Genomic DNA, 16,235 nt, shown 5'->3' with positions numbered 1-16,235 from the left:
GCAGCATTTCAAATCTCACAAATGAGTGACATCAGATGGAGAGTGGCCCAGAACTTTAATCTCAAAGATTCTAGAGCTTTCAAACATGCCCTATTGAGCATGTGCAGCTGTAGTTATCACCCTGCCTCTAGGCAGAGTTTCTTAGTCTATGATAGAGCTAATACATGGAGAAACCAACTCCCAGGGTAGGTTTCATGACTTGTATTCTACTGTCCTCAGTGAACACTTGTTACAGGTAAGCAACTCTATTTTCTCTGAGGACAAGCAGGATGGCAGTCCTCACACATAGCTGATTACCAAGCTATAGGCTACCCATGCAGGACAAAGCAGGGAATGCCACAGTGCTGAAAGCGCCACCTTTCTCCCATTTGCCTGTCAGGCAGCCAACCCAAAAATGGCTCTAAGAAGGAAAAGAATTGGGTTCTACAAAATAAAACCATAGAACAGACTGAAATACAAATACCCCAATGCTTAACAGAGGCACCTAAGGCAGGGGAGTGAAGTGGAGTCCAGTGAGAAGCATATTTTGACTCATGGGACTATTATAGTCAGAATTTTGGATCAGCGAACCTTGTTGAGCAAGGTAGGTCTAGATCCTCCTTGATACAGAAAAAAAGCCTAGAGAATCAACCAAGAGAAGAAATCTTGGACAAAGACTGCACAGTTTCCTTCAGTGTCACAAGACAATGAAAAACCAGCTGGGGCCAGAAAGCCCTCCAGAAAGAAACTGAGGGCCATTAGCGTCTGAAGGAAAGAATGCATTATCAGAAGCATGCCCAATGATTGGCTGATAAACACAATGGGCAGAAAATCCCAAGCAACACTTGGAAGAAGAAGCAGCAACAGTGGTAAGGTCTATTGCAGACCTTACCTGCCAATGTACCAAACAGATCTGACCACCCGGGACAGTCATCAAGAGTTTCAGGGGATGAACGGCAATTCCTGAAATGGGATCACTAGCCTAAAAACCTCAGATTAGAGATTTCAACTAGGCCTGAAGCCCACCCATGTTCTATCCTGCAAAGGGTAGACCTATTCATCCTGTCCACAGGATAGCTCAGGTGAGCACGGAGGCACTTTGGTCAACCTAGTGAAGTTTGAAAAGCTAAAGGCAGTAGAGATGTGAATCGGAACCGGAATCTGATCGGTTCCGGTTCCGATCCAAATCTTAAAAATTTTATCGTCCAGCCCGATTTGAGTTTTGATTATTGGCTGCGCCCGATCCGATAATCAAAAAACCCTCCCCCACCCTCCCAAACCCCCAAAAAGGTTTTTAAATTACCTGGTGGTCCAGCAGGAGCACGGGGAGCGATCTCCCGCTCTCAGGCCATCGGCTGCGTTAATAAAAATGGCGCCGATGGCCCTTTGCCCTTACCATGTGACAGGGCAAAGGTAGTGCCGGCGCCATTTTGAATACTGGCAATACGGCCTGAGTGCAGGAGATAGTTCCCGGACCCCCGCTTGACCCCCAGGGACTTTTGGCCAGCTTGGGGGGGCCTCCTGACCCCCACAAGACTTGCCAAAAGTCCAGGGGGTCCAGGAGCGATCTCCTGCACTCTGGCCATATTACCAGTATTCAAAATGGCGCCGGCGCTACCTTCTCCCTCACTATGTCATAGGGGCCGACGGTCGGCCCCTGTGACATAGTGAGGGCAAAGGCTAGCGCCGGTGCCATTTTCAGTACTGGCAGTCGCTAGCCTTTGCCCTCATTATGTCACAGGGGCCGGCCGTTGGCCCCTGTGACATAGTGAGGGCAAAGGTAGCATGGGCGCCATTTGAATACTGGCAATACGGCCCGAGGGCAGGAGGTCGCTCCCGGACCCCCTCTGGACTTTTGGCAAGTCTTGTGGCGGTCAGGAGGCCCCCCCAAACTGGCCAAAAGTCCCTGGGGGTCCAGCGCCGGCCATCCAGTGCTCCTACCATGTGACAGGGGCCGGCCAATGGCACGGATACCCTGTCACATGATAAGGGCAAAGGGCCATTGGCGCCACTTTTATTAGTGGCAGCCGATGGCCCGAGAGCGGGAGATCGCTCCCCACACCCCCGCTGGACCACCAGGTAATTTTAAAAGGTTTTTTTTTGGGGGGGGGTCGGGAGGGGGGGAGGCTAAGGGGGTCATTTTAAAGGGTCAGGTGGGGTTTTTTTTTTTTTATCGGGCCATCGGTGCCATTTATATTAGTGGCAGCCAAAATGGCGCCGATGGCCCGAGAGCGGGAGATCACGCCGGGACCCCCCCACTGGACCACCAGGTAATTTAAAACATTTTGGGGGTGTTCGGGAGGGTGGGGGATTTGTTTTAAAGGGTCGGGGTGGGTTTAGGGGTTGTTTTGGTGTGCCGGTTTTCCCGCCCTCCCCCGATTTATGATTTTTCACGATAAATCGGGGGAATTTCTATTGTATCGCGACTCTAACGATTTTTGACAATTTGAAAATATCTGACGATTTTTTTAAATCGTCAAATAACGATTCACATCCCTAAAAGGCAGTACTGCCAGAACTTGGAGAAGTACAGGAAAAAGGTGGTATACCGATCCCTGATGGTACATACTAAGATATACCACAAATGCCCTAGCTTCCCTTTCCCCCACCCCAACATTCCAGCCAGAAGTCAGAAGGAGCAAAGAACACAAAGAGGCAGACCCTGGGACTGCAGGGATAAAAAAAACACCTAGGATAGAATTTATCAACCCCAACCAAACAATTCACTGCTGATTCCAGTAAGGAGGTACCCCCCAGGTTAGATCTCTCAGCATGATAGGAACAGCCAAAACTGAAAGTGAACCTCCTGGGAAAAAAATCCACCAAGAAACAGAAAGCAGGGATACTGCAAGTGCAAACCTCTGTAGAAACTGGATTTCTTTTCTGATCTGGCAACCCGAGGGGTACCAGGGCAGGGTTGGCCTGATCTCGAAACCAACTGCTCAACATTCTGGTCTTGGTATCAATACCCAAGGTCATGAATACATATACTTTCCCCAAGGAATGATGAGATCCCGTAAGTGGAACTTTGGCTGCATGAACCAGAACCTCCCTGCCAGCAGACAGAGTTTTCTCACAGGACAAGCAGGATGGTAATCCTCACATATGGGTGACATCATCAGGATGGAGCCCAATCACGGAAAACTTCTGTCAAAGTTTCCAGAACTTTGACTGGCCCCTACTGGGCATGCCCAGCATGGCACTAAACCTGCAGCCAGCAGGGGTCCCCCTTCAGTCTTCTTTTTTCTGCGCAGCAGTAGCCTTGTGGTAAAGGAGCTCTGAAGAGATTCCTGACAGGAATTTTCCTCACGAAATTATCTAAAGTTAATTTGCCCCACAGGGGTCCCTCCTCTAACTTTTCACTGAACGCGGTACTCCGGTAAGTTTTTATCCGTTTTCCGTTGATTACCGTCGAGTTTGGCCTTCGGCCGTCGACCTTACCACGGCTCAATTTTTTTCAATGGCCATGGCGTCAGGGTTCTGTCAGTGCCCGGACTGTTCTCGCACCATGTCTTACACAGACCCCCCATGGAGTCTGTGTAATGTGCTTAGGCCATGAGCATGATGTCCTGACTTGCATCAAATGTGCCCTTATGACACCTAAAGGTCGCAAAACCAGAATGGAGAAGATGGAACTCCTCTTCCGTGCTCAAACCCTGACTCCGTCCATAGCATCGAAGTCATCGGAACCGGCACCATCGACTTCGCGTCAGCATCGACCACCAACCGGTGACCGGCCGCCATCGATGTCTTCGCGGCCATCGACACCCTCTACTCCCCCTCAGGATCGAGGGAATCGCAGGGAAAAACATCGCCATCAGCATCGTAAGACTCGGACCATTGAGGGAGCAAAATCATTGACCTCGCCAATGTCCGAGCCGCTGCAGAAGAAGCCCCATCCAGGAAAGGCACCCACCATTCCTGCGATCAGGTCACCGAGGCAACCCTCACCCGATCGGGATTTGGGAGCCGCGATTCTGACTGTAAAGGTGGTCCCTCCAGCTATGCCTCTGCCTCCCTCTTCCGTTTCAGAGCCGGGGCTGCTTGCTCGAGGTCTCCGGGAAGAACTGGACCGGCTGGTTCAGGAGGCCATCGACAAGGCGATGCAACTTCTCCAGGTTCCTCCGGCACCAACACCGGCACCAACTGTGGGACCCACCATCGACCTGATTCCAGCAGCGCTGGCACTACTGCTAGCCAGGATGGCGGCACTGATGACTGCCCTTTCACCGATGGTTCATGGGTCTCCGATGGCTCCGATGCCCTCTCCTCTAACAGGATCATTGGGAGGAGAAACACCATTCCGTATCCCTGCATCGGGGGTGTTACCTCAGCCATTGATGCCGACACGTCCCTCGCCATTGATTCATCCATCGGTGCCGATAAGTTTGTCGGCGCCACTGAGTCATCCATCGATGCCCTCGATGCCTGCACCGGTGCCTTCGATGCTATCATCAGTGCCTCCGGCGATTCCTCTGATTTTCTCATAGCCTAGACCGAGGCCCTCGGGTATCCACACCCCTTCACATCCTAAAGTAAAGTCTGCTGATCCTTATGACACTTGGGGTGATGATACTTCAACAGACACCGATGATTTACCTTCACCACCCTCTCCCACTGAGAGTAGAAAGCGTTCTCCTCTTGAAGACCTTTCATTTATAAATTTTGTTAAGGAAATGTCTGAGTTGGTTCCTTTTCAACTACAGACGGAGCAGGATGATAGGCCCCAGATGATGGAATTACTCCAATTTCTGGATGCCCCCAAAGTAATAACCTCTATTCCTATTCATCAAGTCCTTCTTGATCTTCTCAAGAAGAATTGGGAAAATCCTGGATCAATTGCTCCAGTACACAGAAAGGCTCAAAATACCTATTTAGTTCAGTCAGCCCCAGGCTTTCAAAAGTCCCAGCTTGATCACCACTCAGTTGTGGTGGAATCTGCACAAAAGAGGGCAAAAAGGTCAAAACCTTATTCATCTACCCCTCCTGTCAAGGAACAGAAATTCCTAGACAACATTGGTAGACGAGTATTCCAAGGGGCCATGCTCATCTCCCGAATTGCTGCCTATCAGCTTTATATGACCCAATATAACAGGGTCATTTTCAAGCAAATACAGGACTTCTCTGAGTCCATACCTGAACAATTCCAAGACCAGCTACAAACCCTTCTAAACAAAGGATTTGAAGCAGGCAAACATGAAATTCGAACATCTTATGACATTTTTGACACCTCTAATAGAGTGTCTGCAGCGGCTATCTCAGCAAGACGATGGGCATGGCTCAAGTCTTCTGACCTTCACCCATAAGTACAGGACCGATTATCTAACCTACCATGTATCGGTGATAATCTGTTCGGGGAACAGATACAATGGATGGTAGCTGAATTAAAAGACCATCATGAGACCCTCAAACAGCTCTCTTCAATACCTTCCGACTTCTCCTCAAAGTAGCCCTTCAGGAAGGACTCTAAGAAGTCGTTCTACCATCTGAGGAAAGCCTACCCGCCACCACCAAGGTCTTGTGTTACCAGACCTTACCTAAAACCTCAGCCTCGCAAGGCTCGAAAACAAAAACCACAAGCAGCTTCCCAGCCAGGACCTGCTTCAGGTTTTTGACTTTCGCTTGGAGAGCAGCAGCCAGATTCCTCTGTCACATATTGCAGTGGGAGGTTGATTGTGCCACTTCCACAATCTGTGGCATTCAATCACATCCGACCAATGAGTATTGGCAATCATTGCTCACGGTTACCATCTAAACTCCCTAGCCTTACCACTGGACTCCCCACCTTTGCAGATATGGAGAATGTCCAACCACTCCATTCTACTGGATCAAGAGGTTTCCCTTCTTCTCCAGTCAGGAGCAATAGAACCCGTTCCAAACTCAGAGCAAGGCTGAGGGTTCTATTCCCGGTACTTTCTGATCCCCAAAAAATCGGGGGGTGTTCGTCCAATCCTAGACCTATGTGCTCTCAACAAGTACCTACAGAGGGAAAAGTTCAAGATTGTAACCTTGGGATCACTTCTACCTCTTCTTCAAAGAGGAGACTGGCTCTGCTCTCTGGACTTTCAGGACGCATACACCCATATTGCAATAACTCCAACTCATCGCAAGTACCTCAGGTTTTTAGTAGGCCCCAAGCACTATCAATACCGAGTGCTTCCGTTCGGCCTGGCGTCTTCACCACGAGTCTTTACCAAATGCCTCGTAGTTGTCGCAGCTTTCCTCAGAACCCAAGGTGCTCACGTCTACCCCTACCTAGACGACTGGTTGATCAGGGCCCCAACTCAGCAAGCTGCTCAGTTGTCCCTGGATTTAACTCTTCACACTCTAATTTCACTAGGATTTCTCATCAACTATGAGAAATCTTATTTAGTCCCATCTCAAACCTTGTCGTTCATTGGAGCATACTTGGACACCTTGTGGGCAAAAGCTTTTCTGCCTAGGCAACGAGCGATAACTCTTGTGTCTCTCGCTCACCAGTTGCAATCTCAGCAGACTGCAACAGCTCACCAATTTCTCGTCCTTCTGGGACACATGGCATCCTCAGTCCATGTCACACTAAAGGCCCGCTTGGCCATGAGACTCATGCATTGGACTCTCAGATCACAATGGATTTAGGCTTTTCAGCCCCTGTCAACCATTGTCCACATCACCGACTCACTCCATCTGTCTCTTGCCTAGTGGAGAAATCAAAGCAATCTCCTCCAGGGATTGCCTTTCCATATTCCAAATCCTCAAGTCATTCTCACCATCGATGCTTCCAACCTCGGGTGGGGAGCCCACGTGGCAAATCTACAGACACAAGGATCTTGGTCTCCAGAGGAAGCCAGACACCAAATAAATTTCCTGGAGCTTTGAGCAATGCGATATGCTCTCAGAGCTTTTCAGGATCGCCTGTCAAACCAGGTTATCCTGATTCAGACGGACAACCAGATGGCCATGTGGTACACCAACAAGCAGGGAGGAACAGGCTCCTTCCTTCTGTGCCAGGAAGCTGCACAGATATGGGCGGAAGCTCTCTCTCTCTCTCACTCGATGTACCTCAGGGCCACCTACATGCCGGGAGTGGACAGTGTACTGGCAGACAAGCTGAGTCGCGTCTTCCAACCGCACGAGTGGTCTCTCAATCCCTTGGTAGCGAACTCCATCTTCCTACAATAGGGATATCCTCAGACAGACCTCTTTGCGTCCCCTCAGAACCACAAAGTGGACAATTACTGCTCCCTCATTCGCAGCAAACACTCTCAGCCCAGAGATGCATTCTCCCTCTCATGGGCAACCGGTCTGCTTTATGCATTCCCTCCACTTCCTCTTCTCTCGAAGACTCTCATGAAGCAACGTCAGGACAAGGGAACCATGATCCTGATAGCACCTCACTGGCCACACCAAGTGTGGGTTCCCATACTTCAGGATCTCTCCATCCGCAGACAAATTCCCTTGGGAAAGGACCCGCTTCTGATCACTCAAAACAATGGGTGCCTCCGACTTCCCAATCTTCAGGCCTTGTCCCTGACGGCATGGATGTTGAAAGATTAATCCTTCAGTCACTCAACCTTTCAGATCCTGTTTCTTGTGTCTTGATTGCTTCACGGAAGCCTTCCACGAGAAACTCTTACTCCTATAAATGGAAAAGGTACACATCATGGTGCACTTCTCAGTCCCTTGATCCCTTTTCCTGTCCAATCCCAAAGTTCTTGGACTATCTCTGGCATCTGTCAGAGTCAGGTCTCAAGACATCTTCCATCAGAATGCACGTCAGTGCGGTAGCCACCTTCCATAAAGGTGTCGGGGATGTCCCTATATCAGTACAAACCCTCGTAACACGCTTTTTGAAGGGCTTGCTCCATATCAAACCGCCTTTACGTCCTCCGGCCCGTTCTTGGGACCTTAACCTGGTTCTTGGTCGGCTCATGAAACCACCATTTGAGCCTCTTCACTCCTGTGACCTAAAATTTCTCACATGGAAAGTGCTTTTCCTTTTGGCTATCACTTCAGCTCGCAGGGTTAGTGAGTTACAGGCCCTTGTCATCTATCTGCCTTACATTAAACCCCTGCAGGACCGAGCGGTACTCCGCACTCACCCTAAGTTCTTACCTAAGGTAGTTTCGGAGTTTCACATTAATCAATCCATCATACTACCTACCTTCTTTCCCAGGCCCTATTCCAATCATTGGAACTCACTACCCCCAGATCTTCGCCAGGAACAATGCCATCTGTCCTTCAGAAAGAAACTGAAAACCTGGCTGTTCTCTCAAGCCTACCCATAAAGGGTCACTCCGTTCCCACCCTATTCCTGGCCCTTCCTTAGCCCACCGCGAAAGCCTCCTCAGTTTGGCTCAAATGGCTCATCTAAATCAGCTGCTAACTCAGCACCCCATGCGGATCAACTGTTCTTTGCCATTGTACATTACCTCTTTAGTTAAGTTATGTTAAACTAATCTTTCTCTCTTAAAGATCCTGAATTTATACTCCCGGTTTTATTGTAACTTTCTTTCTCCTAGTTAAATGGTTTCCCCCTGGTTCTGCTGTAAACCAGTACGATAAGACTTCGTCTTGAGCATCGGTATATATAAAAAATAAATAAATAAATAAAATAAATAAATAAAATAAGAGGTTGCTGCCATTAATGAGTTTGAGGTAGGGAGAGAAAGTGAGGAGGTTGTGTGGGCAGGGAATATATGTGAGGGAGTATGTTTGTAGGAGGGAGAATGAGAGGAATGTGAGTTTGTGTGTGAAAATGAGAATGTATGTCTGTGAGAGAGAGATTGTGTGAGAACGAGTATGAAATTGTGTAAGAGAATGTGGGGATGAAAGAGGAGAAAGCTTGTGCACATACCGCCTGACCTGTCCCTTCAAACAAGCTCCCCCGGTAATCAATGAAAATCTCAGGGTAACTGTAAATCAAAGGTTCCTAGGTATACCAGTAAGCTGCAGCATGAAGCAGGAGCACTACCTGTCAGGACTCATGGTCCACTAGTGCTCTCCAGCTAATCATACTTATACTTTCCATCATACTTTCCAAGCTAGATTACTGTAACTCCCTTCTACTCGGGCTCCCCACAAATTTGATTAAACCTCTACAGATGGTACAGAACGCTGCCGCCAGAATCCTTACAAACACCAACAAAAGAGAACATATCACTCCAATCCTCCGTAACCTTCACTGGCTTCCTATAAAATATAGGATCCTCTACAAAGTTCTCACTATCGTTCACAAAGCGACTAACAATCTCGCACCCATCAGGCTAATCACACAACTGCAACCTCAATCATCCACCAGACCCATCAGAAGCACCTAAAAGGCACACTTTATGCCCCACCTGCAAAAACACTACTAGGGAAAAGAGCACTATCTTCAGCAGGCCCCCACCAGTGGAACGCGCTCCCCCCAGATCTAAGACTTGAACCCAGTCATCAGGAGTTCAAAAAAAAACTAAAAACATGGTTCTTCCGCCAAGCCTACCCAGACACTTAATGCAGCCTAGATGCTCGCATTCTCGCGTAATATACAACAGAGTTATCAATCAAATCAACACTTCCACATGTTCCCCCATTAAGATAATATGCTTTATTGTATATACTGCGCTTATTACTTTCGCATTTATACTGTTTTAATGCATTACTTTTACCTTTATTTATTTTAGCTGATTTTCAAATCTACCATACCCATTGTTATTTATCTCTATAATATGATATTGATATCAAAAGTTTTGCCTTCTCTTGTAACTATTCTCTATACCATGTTCCAGTTGTACGTTGTTATTATAGTTTTATAGTTATATGTAAAGCCTGTTGTCTTATAGTTATGTGTAAAGCCCCTTCCGTTTGGGCATTTCACTTATGTAAACCGGAGTGATTTGTATCTGATACAAGAACTTCAGTATATAAAAATGAAAAATAAATAAATAAATAAATAAATAATCATTTGCTAGAAAAAAAAATCTCCAGTCACCATTTGTGAGCTGGCAATTGGAAATGTCATGTCCTGAATTAAAACAAAGCTGCCCTGAAGTTGATTGCATTGAAATGCTTAGTTAACTTCCTGCAGAGAAATATTTGAAATTCATTCCATTTGAGCTTCAAGACAGCAATTTTTAGAGAGAGTGGTGAGGTTATACATTTAGGGCCTGTGCTAAACACAGCCCAGACCTTATTGATATATGTAGATGAGGTTAGCTGGTGTCATTTTAAATTTGGGGCCAGCTAAATCAGAAAGGAGCACAGTTCTCTCTGGCTTTATTCATGCTAGAAAAGCTATTGGAAGGCGTAAGCCTTGGAAGGGTATCTGTGTGTGTGGGTGGGTGATACATGGTTCTTTATGGGAGGGTCTATCCTTTGCGGGCAGAGAGTAGCATCAAGAGCTCAGCCTTTGGGAATGGAAGATCAGTGACTCTTGGTTCCTTGTTTTTGACTGGAGGGATTGGAAGGAGGAATTGAGGCTCCATTTGGAATTTGCATTAGTCTATTGAGCCTTCATGAGGTGTAGTTAAGTTTTTCTTTTATCAGCATGTTAACGCAAATCACCTTAAGAAACACGATTTGTGTTAACATGCATTAACTATTCATGATCTGCTTAGCATGTGTTTTCACACTAATCAGCTCATTTCAATATTTTGCGTTAGACTGAATTAAATAATGCAAACATTACCATATATTATAATTTTCCCAAAACAGAACAGCTACTGGCTCACACCATAACAACTGCACCCACAGGTCTTATATTCTTTTAGGAAAATTGTTACTTACCTGAGCCATGACATTAGAGGTTAGTAATAAAGATTCGCTCTTCATAGGGTCCTCTCTAGATAAAAATAATAAAATTAAAAAGGAATATTATTGTTGATGATTAAATCAAATTGCATAAACTGAACCTAATTAGAATTAGTCTAAAATAGATCAGAATAATCCCAGCACTTCTAAAATTATAATTAGTCAAAGCATTGTCTAAGCCCAAAACTGAACCTAAAAGAGAGGATGTACTCTGGTGCAGTGGCTCCTAAACTCATCCTGGTGATCCCTAGCCAGTTGATTTTTCCAGGATATTTGTAATAAATATGCATGAGATAGATTTGCATGGACTGCCTCCATTGCTTGTAAATCTATTTTGTGCCTATTCATTGTGGATATCCTGGAAGGCTATTTTGTGCCTATTCATTGTGGATAGCCTGGCTGGCTAAGGGTCTCCCAGGGCAGTTTTGGGAACCACTGTTCTAGTGCATTTCTCATAGCTTGTCTGTATGTACATGTAGATCAGACCTGTCCCAACTATACTATAAAAGGAGGAACATTCCAGAATGGGAGGTTCAGGGGGAGTTGTGATCACTTACAAGTGACAAAGTCTACATCCCCAAAAGGGTGAGTCAGGGAAGAGGAGAATAGAGGGGTCCCAGTGAATCACTAGAGGGAGATTCCTGGAGTAATTGATGAGAGACATCTGAAAGGGAACCAGGGGGAGCAGCAAAGGGATTTTTTTTTTCTTGTATCTGAAGGAGAATGTGTTTTCCTATAATACTGGAAAAAAGTGGAAAAAGAGGATTCCAGTACATAGTAAAGAACTGCTTCTTACAAGCCTGCCATCTGTGAGAAAAAAGAAGGGGATTCTGCAACTTTTCCCACTGGGGCTGAATAGAGAGAGGCCTTTTTTGCGGGACAGGTCCCAGGGATCTTAGTGCTGTGGAACTGTACTCAAGCAGCATAAAGAACTATATCTACCTTTGTGTGATTCTTGAATTCAAGAAACTGTTTTCCTGCATTTCATTTTGTAATCTGTTTCTGTACTTGTTGACCTTTTAGCTTTGTTCAATAAAAGCTATTTTTTCTGTTTGGAACAGAACTTTTGGTGCAAGGGCCATTTATTTTTCAAAGTGATTTTGTTTAAGGTCCTATGAGTTTATGCTGATCCCATCACTGAACCCATATTTCCAACCCTGCAATGAGCTTAGTGGATCAGGGCTCAGTAGGCACTGGATGTGTGACACCTGTTGTGCTCAGGTGTGGACCCTTGTCTTGGGACAGTGGAAGAATGCCACCTGAAAGGGAACATGAGGTAACTGCCCCCAGGGGGTGGAGCACTGGAGGAGACAGAGGCTGTGAAGACCTTCACCACTGGAAGCCCGAGGTCCCCCCGGGAGGAGCCCATAGGAACCTGGGCCGCTTGGACTTAGGTGGGCCTTGCAGGGTCTCCTGGGAGAATGGAAGTCCGGCGTGCCCACAGACACAGGGAGAGCACGATCGGGTTCGAGGTTGGAGGCTGTTTGGAGCAAGGAGAACCAGAACAGAGTTGGTGATGACAAGGTGAGGAACAGAGCCAGAATCTAGGGACAAGGTCAGGCAGGCAAAGGTCAAGATCCAGAGGTCAGTCCGAGGAATGGTCAGCAAAGCAGAGGTCAGGTACCGGAGGTCAGATGAGGTGAAAGGCAGGCTGAGGTCTAGAGGCAGGGGTCTTGAGGCAGGCGGCAGGCAGGCAGGCAGGTTAGGAACAAGCTGAGGTCTTGAGTCAGGCGGCAGGCAGACAGGTAGGTTAGGAATAAGCTGAGGTCTTGAGACAGGCGGCAGGCAGACAGGTAGGTCAGGAACAAGCTGAGGTATTGAGGCAGGCGGCAGGCAGGCAGGCAGGTCAGGAACAAGCTGAGGTCTTGAGGCAGGTGGCAGGCAGGTCAGGAACAAGCTGAGGTCAGTACCAGTAAGACAGTCCGGAGGTACTACCTGGGTAGACAGACAGACAAACACAGGAACAAGCAGGACGCAGGAACTAGGATGCAGGAACAGAACTGAAACAGAAGGATCCTGGAACGAGACTAGGAACAGGCAAGAACAGGAACAAATGCAGAGGCAATCTTGAGAACAAACCGACCGGATTGCCAAGGCAAGGAAGCATAGACAGGAACTTCCTTATAATCGGGGAATCAATCAGGGCACGCCGCGGAGCTAAGACCTGCCCTTGGCCCTACAAGAGGCCAGGTGGTCCGCGTGCGTAGGGGCATGGTTAACATCGCCGAGGACGCTGAGCCTCGGCATGAGACCTGGCGCACAGTGGAAAGCCCGGTGACCACCACCGCGGGACACCAGGGCCTGGCTGGGCTGGCAAATACCGCGAGGGAGGTCATCCCAGGACCCGCTGTGGAACCATGGAGGTGAGAAGGCCCATGCGCGGGGCAGCCGCGGGCAGGGGGCATAACAGTACCCCCTCTTCTAGGCCTCCCCCTACGTGGCTGTGGTTTCTCAGGGAATATTCTATGGAAGGTCCTCAGGAGATCCTTATCAAGGATGTTCTGGGAGGGTTCCCACAAATTCTCCTCGGCCCCATAGCCCTCCCAGGCTAAGAGGTATTCTCACTTGCCTTGGTGTCGCTGGACGTTGAGGACTTCTCTTACCTGGAGAGAAGTGTCAGTTTCTGCAGAGATACGCGGAGCAGGAGGGTCTTTGCGTGAGGGCCAGGAGAGGACCAACGGCTTTAGCAGGGACATGTGAAACGTGTTGTGGATACCCATTGAACGAGGTAGCTGGAGTTGATAAGAGACAGCTCCCACTCTTCGGTTCACAGAAAATGGTCCTATGTATTTCGAAGCTAGACAGTGAGAGGGAAGTCTCAGTCAAATGTGTCGAGCACTCAGCCACCCTTTCTGCCCAGGTCGAAAGAGTGGAGTGGGTCATCTGTGAAGATCAGAAGTGCACTTAGCTCGTTCAGCAGCTTGCAAAAGTTGCTCCTTTACCTGGGTCCAACCTTGGCGAATAGTTTGAGCCATGGATTGTGCTGCTGGAGACGGAACCATCAAAGGAACAGGAAGAGGCTGCCGTTCAAAGACTACTGCAAATGGGGATATATTGGTGGCTGTTGCAACATGAGTGTTGTGCGACAGCTCAGCCCAGGGAAGAAGATCTGACCAATCATTTTGCTGATCATTTGCACAGGAGCGTAGGAATGTCTTCAAAGTATGATTGGCCTTTCAGCCTGCCCACTGGCCTGGGGATGGTAGGCCGACATGTAACTCAGGGAAATATCGAACTTTCGGCACAAGGAACGCCAATACTTGGCAGCAAACTGTGGTCCCTGATTGGAAACAATTTCCTTGGGGAGTCTGTGGAGACTAAAGATGTTCTTCAGAAAGAGCTTCGCCAATTCCAAGGCTGAAGGAAGCCCTGGCATGGTGATAAAGTGACCAATTTTCGAGAAGCGATCGATGATGACCCGAATTACCATGTTGTTCTGGGAAGGAGGTAGATCAGTAATAAAGTCTGTCGAAATGCTGGACCATGGCTCGGTAGGTGCTGGGAGTGGCTGAAGCAAGCCCCAAGGCTTCCCTGTTGGTGGTTTTTGGTGGGCGCAAGTGGAACACGAGTCCACGTAGTTTCACGAGTTTTGCACCATAATAGGCCACCAATAGTGCCTTTACAGCATTTCCAGGGTCCTATCACGAACAGGGTGGCCTGCCACTTTTGGAGTCGTGGGCCCATTTTAAAATGCACTCACATAGCCGGCGAGGAATGACGGTCTTCCCAACAGGGACTGTGGTAGTCGCAGCAAGGGAATAACAAGCAGAGTCGATAATGAAGCTATGGACTTCCGGGACATCTTCAGGATCAAAGGATCAAGGAGTTTGTAATGTTGTTCCGTGGGGGAAAATTTATAAGAATAGAATGAGCAGGGGATTAACTTGCCCATAGGAGAATGTTGACTCAGAGCAGCTCGGTGCCAGGAACCAAAATGGTGCCGGCGCTACCTTTGTCCTGTCACATGGTAAGGGCAAAGGGCCACCGGCGCCATTTCTATTAACGCAGCCGTGGCCCGAGAGCGGGAGATCACGCCGGAACCCCCCCCACTGGACCCCAGGTAATTTAAAACATTTTGGGGGGGTTCGGGAGGGTGGGGGATTTGTTTTAAAGGGTCGGGGTGGGTTTTAGGGTTGTTTTGGTGTGCCGGTTTTCCCGCCCTCCCCCGATTTACAATTTTTTGACGATAAATTGGGGGAATTGCTATTGTATCACGGCTCTAACGATTTTTGACGATTTAAAATATATCTGACGATTGTTTTAAATCGTCAAAAAATGATTCACATCCCTACTAACCATACCCTCAGTCAAAACAGCAAAGTTGACCCAAGTCAGAGAGAGAGCACTAACTTTGGCAGGACCTTTACTATGGAACACATTACCCCTGGAATTAAGACTAATGAAAGATTTAAAACTCTTCAAAAAAGGCTTAAAAACATGGCTCTTCTAAAAAGCATTTCACAGTGAGGTAGCTGAATAACAACACAAAAACAGCTGAAAGTCACCAGTATAAAATGCAGAGTTGCTTATTTTTATTATTTTTTTCTCATATTTAAGTATTATATTTGAAAGACAGTATAAACATATGATTACGCTAACAATCATAAATGGTAACCACACCCATTCCCCATTTAGAGTATATTATTGAACTATGTAACCGTATAATACTGGCACCTTTTGGATAATTTAGAAACCAAACCAAACATATTTGTGCCTAACTGTAAATCATTGTGATGGTGCTCTACTAAACGACGGTATAGAAAAAGTTTTTTAAATTAAATTAAATTAAATTAAACTACTCTTCACTGACAGTTCCATTAACTGCGACAACAAAGAAAGGTGCCAACATCGCCAATTGGTCTATGGAGGCTGTGACAGCATTTCAGAAGCTAAAAGACGCCTTCTCAAGTAAGCCATGCCTCCGCCATCCGGACCCTTCACGGCCCTTCATTGTGGAAGTTGATGCCTCTGATGTAGGCTTAGGAGCTGTGCTAAGCCAGACCAGTGACTCTAAAATTTTACAACCATGTTCTTTCTTCTCCCGACGCTTCTCGCCAGCGGAGAAGAACTACGGCCTTGGGGATAAAGAACTCCTGGCAATAAAGATGGCATTTGAGGAGTGGTGCCCCTGGCTAGAGGGTGCACAACATCAGATCACTGTTTACACTGATCATAAGAATCTGGAGTACCTCCATCATGCCTAGCGCCTTAACCACAGATAGGCGAGATGGTCCCTGTTCTTTAACAGATTTGACTTTGTGCTGAAATACTGCCCTGGAGATAAGAACATCAGAGCCGATGCTCTAACTCACTCTTTTCTTTCTGAAGACATTCCAGATGAACCTCAGCATATAATCGACCCGAAGAGAGTTATTCTATACGCTACACATCCGATAACTATGGGCAAGACCACTGTACCCTGTAATCTAAGGAAGAAACTGTTACCATTGGCTCATGATTCAAAACTGGCTGGACATCCTGGTCAA

General features: G+C 47.4%; 1 long non-coding RNA gene across 1 annotated transcript in view; it reads right to left on the bottom strand.

The window, feature by feature from the left end:
- Positions 1-16,235, bottom strand: part of LOC115097758 — a 69,295-nt gene that overhangs the window by 29,214 nt on the left and 23,846 nt on the right. Inside the window, exon 2 of the long non-coding RNA XR_003858328.1 lies at positions 10,726-10,780. This is a non-coding gene — a long non-coding RNA (uncharacterized LOC115097758). The remainder of the gene's footprint in view (positions 1-10,725; positions 10,781-16,235) is intronic.

The sequence above is a fragment of the Rhinatrema bivittatum genome, chromosome 8 (assembly GCF_901001135.1).
Source record: "Rhinatrema bivittatum chromosome 8, aRhiBiv1.1, whole genome shotgun sequence".
Lineage (NCBI taxonomy): Eukaryota > Metazoa > Chordata > Amphibia > Gymnophiona > Rhinatrematidae > Rhinatrema > Rhinatrema bivittatum.
Note: the sequence above shows the minus strand (reverse complement) of the source record. Positions and strands in the feature narration are given on the sequence as shown.